At 33.5% G+C, this 6,835-nt stretch overlaps 1 non-coding gene across 1 annotated transcript; it reads right to left on the bottom strand.

Moving 5' to 3' along the window:
• Positions 1–3,915: 3,915 nt before the first annotated feature.
• On the bottom strand, positions 3,916–3,986 carry TRNAR-CCG (transfer RNA arginine (anticodon CCG)). Its single transcript has one exon. It is a non-coding gene; the product is annotated as a tRNA-Arg (tRNA).
• Between the last annotated feature and the right edge of the window lie 2,849 nt (positions 3,987–6,835).

The raw sequence follows: 6,835 nt of genomic DNA, 5'->3' as shown, positions 1-6,835 counted from the left end.
GTAAAACGGTAACGCAGTGCTCTTTATGAAACCACTGGGTTTTGTGTTGATTGATATTTTATATTTTGACACAAAAAATAGCATATATTAAACATGACAAAATAATATTAGAGACTGTACATATTGTGGTTGCTAAAATGTTGTGTATAATGTTGTTTATATGTGGGAAATACTGTAAGAATACTCAGTTGTTTAGTCACATCAGCATCATTTATAATGGCTCAATTTGTTTATGTTAATGATATTTTGGACCATTAACAAATATTAATTCATAATGGTACTAATAGCACAATATTTGATTTACTACTTTTACATATATTGTAAACGTAAAGCCATTTTGTATATTAACTTTGTTTCCAAAATAAAGCCTTTTCAAAAAGACAACTTTTTAATTTCTTATAATTTTGTTCAAATCTATTCGAAATAGTCAAATCATGATGATAGTATTAGACACTAAGGTGCATTCGATGTGTCTTATCCCGTACGTCTTATTTGCGTAATTATTATTTCAGAATCCTTCAATGTTTGGTTGTTTTTAATGTTTGTGATATTGTAGCGTTGTTAGTTTACAACACTGAACAATAAGTGTGGTATTATTTGTTTTCTTTTTAAATGTAGATTTGAAATTTGTAATAACCTGACGTAGTGACTTTAAAAAAAAATACAACTTTGTGATGGATTGGCAACACTGTTAATATGTTGGTATTGAAGAGTACGCCAAAATGTGTCTCTCTTTGTGGTGAACAAATATAATTGAAAACTTCTTTTGATTCGGTTTGTGGTTTTCGAGATATTCCCGTGGATGTATTAAAATGGTCCACCCTGTATATACATAGTATATGTTTTGTCTATAATGTATAACATTCTTCAATATATAGCAATTTTATGGTAATATTTCACTTCCTTGACCTCGAAAACCTATGGTTCGACACCAAAATCACTTTCCTATGTGACTTAGTTCCTTACTTATGCATGTTGGTTGCTTATTTGGCGGACATATTGGAAAATGGCGTCTGTGGAGATAAGCGACCACAATTGAGATGTCTACCCAAGAAAAAGTAGACAACGATAGGTCGAAGAACACGATGCAACAATAAAACTCCGTGCACCCACAAATTTTTACGGGCATGTACTGTGGATCCAGGACTATTATAAACTAATAAGCTATTGTTACAGTTTCCAATAACCTGATAAATGATTTGTTAATAGCTTAGGATATATTGGTGTGTTGTATGTTTTACAATATTACATTACTAAACAATCAAAAGGAAAATAATTATTTAACGTTCTGAAAGTATATTTTCTAAAGCTTATATTAAATATGATTTGTGAACATAAACATGATCAAATTAATTTTGTTACATTTTTATCGAATTTTATTTCAAAATCATAATTAGAATATTAAAATGAAACACATCTGATATGTAATAAATGGGAAAATCTTGTGTTGTACGAGCGAGACGATAACTGAAGATCCTATATGGGAGCAACATTTCATTTGTATGTGCCTATCGATTTTATATATATATATATATATATATATATATATATATATATATATATTAGTACTATATTAATACAGTCAATAAATTCGTAGACTTTGGTCCCAGAGTATGGGCAACCAGTAGAACTCATGGTTTCTGTGCTCAATATGAACGTCCACACACAGACAGACCTTCAAAACTGTTCAAGCATCATTTTCTTTGACCTGTCTTACCTCGGTTTTTCGCGCTTTGGAGATGTTGGCGATTTCCAGGTAGCTGCTTGTCACGTTAGTTGTGAATCCTAGAGGAAACACCGTGTTTCATCTCCTGTTATTATCCGGTTCAGGAACGTTCCATCAGCGTCAGCACTTTTTATCGTTAATCATGTGTCAGAATAAGTGGGACACAGTCCTGGCTGTCACGCGACATGTTCGAGTCATCCGTCATAATGTTGCGACACGTACCACGGCTGATCCGTACTTGTTCTGTCGATTGGGACAACCATTGCAACCTCTTCTATGTTGCGTTCTGTTCGGGCCCTTGTTGGCCGACCTACTGGTTCATAATCCTCTAAACTGTTTATCTCCTCCGTAAACCGTTGGTACCAATTTAACACTCCACTGTGGACTGAGACGTTGTCATTCTACACCTGACTGATCACCTGCAAGATTCCTGCAGAGAATTTGCCTAGCTTCTTGCAGAACTTGATGTTTCCCCGTTACTCAAACTGTGACATTCTCCAAGTCCGCCGCAATCAACTCCTTTCACAACAGAAACAATACATCTTTTACACTCAACACACAGACCTGTCTCTACTTCTACTACCTTCCTTACTACAAAATATGGATGTGAAATTGACAACATCATAACTTCGCGAAAAGTAATACTTGAGCAATAATATTTTACTTGTTAATTTTTAAAAGGAACCTTTACAATGGCGTAACAGATCTTTCCTCAAAATTTCAATTTCCGCTTTTAACACATACGAATATTGTGGCTCACAGTGGAGATTGTCTTAACATTTATAATTTGTTTCCGAATTTATCACAATGTAGTAATTACATGAGGTGTTTCAAAGCAACACCGATAACGATTGGAAGCCGATTCTTGACACCAAAATAATACGAAAAGTATAAATCAACCTAGGTGCAGGAATGCTTTCTTTCAGAGTTATAGGCTACCGAAAATATGAGAAAATAAAATTTACGGTCAATAGTTTCAATACTATGAGACTTAACCGTAGTCAGGTCAAGACTTCACTTAGGAACTAATATGTCCCCTATCCAAAATTACATGTTTCAGAATCCTAAGAAACTTTGCTACGGCTACTAAGTCCGATAATAATGAGGGATGTTTTGAGAAATTATATAGATGGATATTTAAAGTTTTTTTTTCGTTTGTTTCTTTATAACTTCACTTTAAGAATGTTAGTTGAAGTACCTGACATTATGCTTGGAAACTTCACATGCGCTGACTACTTTGCTTTCCTGAACCAGGATAGACGACAATCTTTCTTGTCTGGATTTTTTTAATTCTCTGACGAAAAATTTCCGATCGACCAAACATAAGGCAGCAGTAATTGTGAAGTCATACCTCTAGCAATTTATGCATGCAAAAATGATTGATTCATTTTTTGTCATATTGAAAGTATCATAAAACTCTTAACGCCTTATGTAGAGTCTTTCTGACGCGTGATTAGTGCCATATTAAAAAGTTCGACTAACATATGTTTCCTACAGTTGTCAGATCTTTAATATGACGCTAATCATACGTCTAAACGACTCTGCATAAGACCCTTATTGTTTAATAATTTGCTTAGTATTGTTTCCTAATTTGCTTATGAATATTGTAAACTAATATTCGACGGATCAATACTACGTAAATGATTTAAATTATAGAGGATATCTTCTTCAATTCCTCCAATTCATTCTGAATTGTCACAAATAATTAGGACCCTCCTGTGGAATGCTTATTTATGACGTATTATTTAGTTAAAACCTGAATTCAATAGCTATTGCAAGAGAAAGAATGTATGTTCGATTAATACAATCACTCAGGTTGCAATCCGAAATTGTTGTACTGTTATTATCAGAATTGGAATCTATGTTCACTTGTACCAAAGAGTTTCCTTATTTCCGCGAGCGTAAGCAAAAGACCGCAATTCTTCTATTACAAATATTTACATATATATCCTTTCTAAATAAACTATCTAATTTGTTACTTAATAGATATTATCAATTTGACTACAAAGTTGTAACGTATCAATGAAATAAAATTTTTAAGTTTTACGTTCCATGGTTAGGCCGGTTAGGCCAAAGGAGACGGTGATGATGAGAGATGAGTGAAATGGTGGAATGAAGAAAGTGGGAGGTAACGGGAGAACCCGTAAGAGAAACCATGATCACCAAGTTTGTCCACCACATAGTGCACACGGCGCGAGCTGGTATCGAACCAGGGACCCCAACACCGGAGGTTAACGCTCTACCACTGAGCCACCGCGCCCCCATGTGTAGCGTATCAAGGTATCATATATAACATTTCAGCATATTTCATATATAGACATGGAGCGTTTTATTTTATTTTTTTAATACATTTGAGGTTTTTATTATTTATGAAGAGTGAAGTCCGAACAGAAGATTGATGTTACTATTTACCTACATCCTGTCTGTAGTTTTTAATGTATTTCTTTAACATTATATTATCTTTATTGTTAGTGTGTTTGTTCTATTGAGTAAACAGAATGAAGCATTGAACTAAATATTGAGTCCTTACTAGAATCTTGCACACTTTCCAATGTAAGTGAAATTAGAAAAGGAAACAATTGTTTGTATACTCGTTTAAATTGCTGACAATCTTTGAATTATGATTTCAATGTAATCACACAAAATCGCAAGTAATTATTTGTGATTATACTTCATAATCTACGGTAGTGTTTACATTAAATCTTAATATTCTAGCATTTGGTTCTTGAAATGGGGGGAAATGTGGCAAATCAAATCCGCAGCAATAAGAGTAAATAGTATTGTATTAGCTTATAGGTATTAGAATCTCCGCAAATTTAATTGAAACATCTACAAGGAGGAAAGAAAAATGATAAAGTCAACGTTTGTGTCGAGGTTTGAACTATTAAACGCTCAATCAAAAATTGTAAATTGGTACTTTTTCCATCATTTTCTTTGCCCTTTCAGTTAAAGTTTGTATCTAGTAATCGGAACGTTTGATAGGAATTTTAAATAAGCAAAGCAGTACTTCACTGGATGTCCTATGACGTCAGTTTGCTGCTCGCGTTCCCTTTAAAGTTACCAGAGAGTAGAAAATGTAGAATTAAAACTTGTTTTGTTAAAGCAGCGGTAACAGCGTAACAAGGACATCTATGGCTTATATGGTCGATGGTTTCTCAGATATCCATGACTATCCGTGGATACATACCCTGCCAAAATTATTTTATTCCTGTCTTTTCCCTTGTCACTATCTTTCCACCGATAGCTAAAGATATTTAAAATATAATTTTGCGTCAAATTTTCAGTGCAATAAAACTCGTTTAAGTATGCTATCATAAGAATATTGGAACATTATTTCGTTTATATTAACTAGGTTCTACAGCAGATTCAGCTAGAAAGGTGGCTATATATTTATGAATATTCGAAGACGATTTTGAAAAAATAAAAAATAAAAAGATGACTGCATTTCTCCTGTGGAACTAAGAACTCTGTATATTCGGAAATATTAGCCAACCACATGGATTGAACCCGAGACCTTATCGTACCGGTTATTGAGAAACAAACGTGTATTATTAATCATCTTTTTTATTATTAATCTAATTAGAAAAATTTAACGAAAAATTAAATAAGAAAAATTTCAACATGTTGCTTGTTTTCATTCAACTCATTTCATAGTTTTACATCCATCTTATTTCTTATCGCTGAGAGAAGCGAAGTAACATGATTGAAATTATAAGATATATCATAGATTGATTACCAACAAATACCCCTGTTCTGGAGAACATTAGAACAAAGATTTAGGATTCAATGTATTTTCTAGTGTAGATCAGCTTTATTCCGGATAAACATAATGGTAGCTTTGTTATCTTTAATGTGGAAGTCTCAAGCTTAATACTAGGTTAATGCAGTTCTGATGTCACATTAAGCTTTGGCTCTATATTTCATATACTCCTAGTGATGACATAGAATGTTAAAATGAAAAAAAAAAAAAAAAAAGAGAAAGGAAAATTAAATGCAATCTATGTTTTATGTACCAGAGACCGGTAGATGAATGATGAATGAAAGTGAATGATCATGAAACAATTGGCAGAACAAGCGTGTAAGAGAAACAAAATATCGAGAAGTCCATAGGCATGATGTCTACCAAAACTCACATGACTTGGATCGAACTAAGGATCACTAAAAATTGAGGTGAGAGCTTTACGACTGAAAATAATTATGATGCCTCTTAGTTCCCGAGAATAAATATGTAAATAAATTTACATACAGGGTGTCCCAAAAGTCATCTGGCATAGGATAACTCTCTTATTATCAGTATTACAACAAAATGTAAGATGGGAAACGATACACAAATGTGTTGTTTTCAATCTAAAGTGAAGGAAGTTTCTAAATCGGGCGAGCCGTTTGGGCTGTACACTCTTTATGTTCGTAATGTTAAATAAAAAGCAACGTTGCCATTTACCTTGGCCCACAACATAACTGAATAAAGTTCCTGTCTTTTACGTTGGCCAGCCCCTGTTTCAGACATACCCTCATTCGCCATACTCTTACAAAATTATCCACCTCCCGGTAAATAGCAACGTTGCATTTTCACTTAACATTGGCCGCATAAACGTGTACAGCTCAAACGGCTCGTCCGATTTTAAAACAAAATCCTTCACTTTAGATTGAAAACATCATATTTGTAGACGGTTTCACCTCTTACATTTTTTGTATCCCTGATTATAACAGAATTACCCTGTGTTAGAGGAATTTTGAGATATCCTGTATATTTATCATTTTTCAAATACCAGCTTTCAATGGAACGGAACTTACGAAATTTTAAGATGGAATAAGTTGGAATAGGCGGAACCTTTTAAAAATATAATTTTGAATTGATATGCTGTGATTAAGGCTGTAATTCAAATTTTCCTAATCCGCTCCAAATTTTAGAAAGAAAAATTGTAAAGAACGAAGAATATTACAACTATGATCAACGATAACGTTTCAGGTTACTTTTCACGAATCTTGAAACTTCAGTGCGATTCGAGTATCCTCTATCCTTTGAGTTTTATCTAATAACTGATGTGTTATTAGATTGGTGCAAAGGAAGTGCCTACTTTGACGTCTGATAGGAAACTCAACTCAGCA

This window comes from Thermobia domestica, chromosome 2, assembly GCF_964235325.1.
Source record: "Thermobia domestica chromosome 2, izTheDome1.hap1.1, whole genome shotgun sequence".
In the NCBI taxonomy this organism is placed as follows: domain Eukaryota; kingdom Metazoa; phylum Arthropoda; class Insecta; order Zygentoma; family Lepismatidae; genus Thermobia; species Thermobia domestica.
This window is presented reverse-complemented; position numbering and strand designations above follow the sequence as displayed.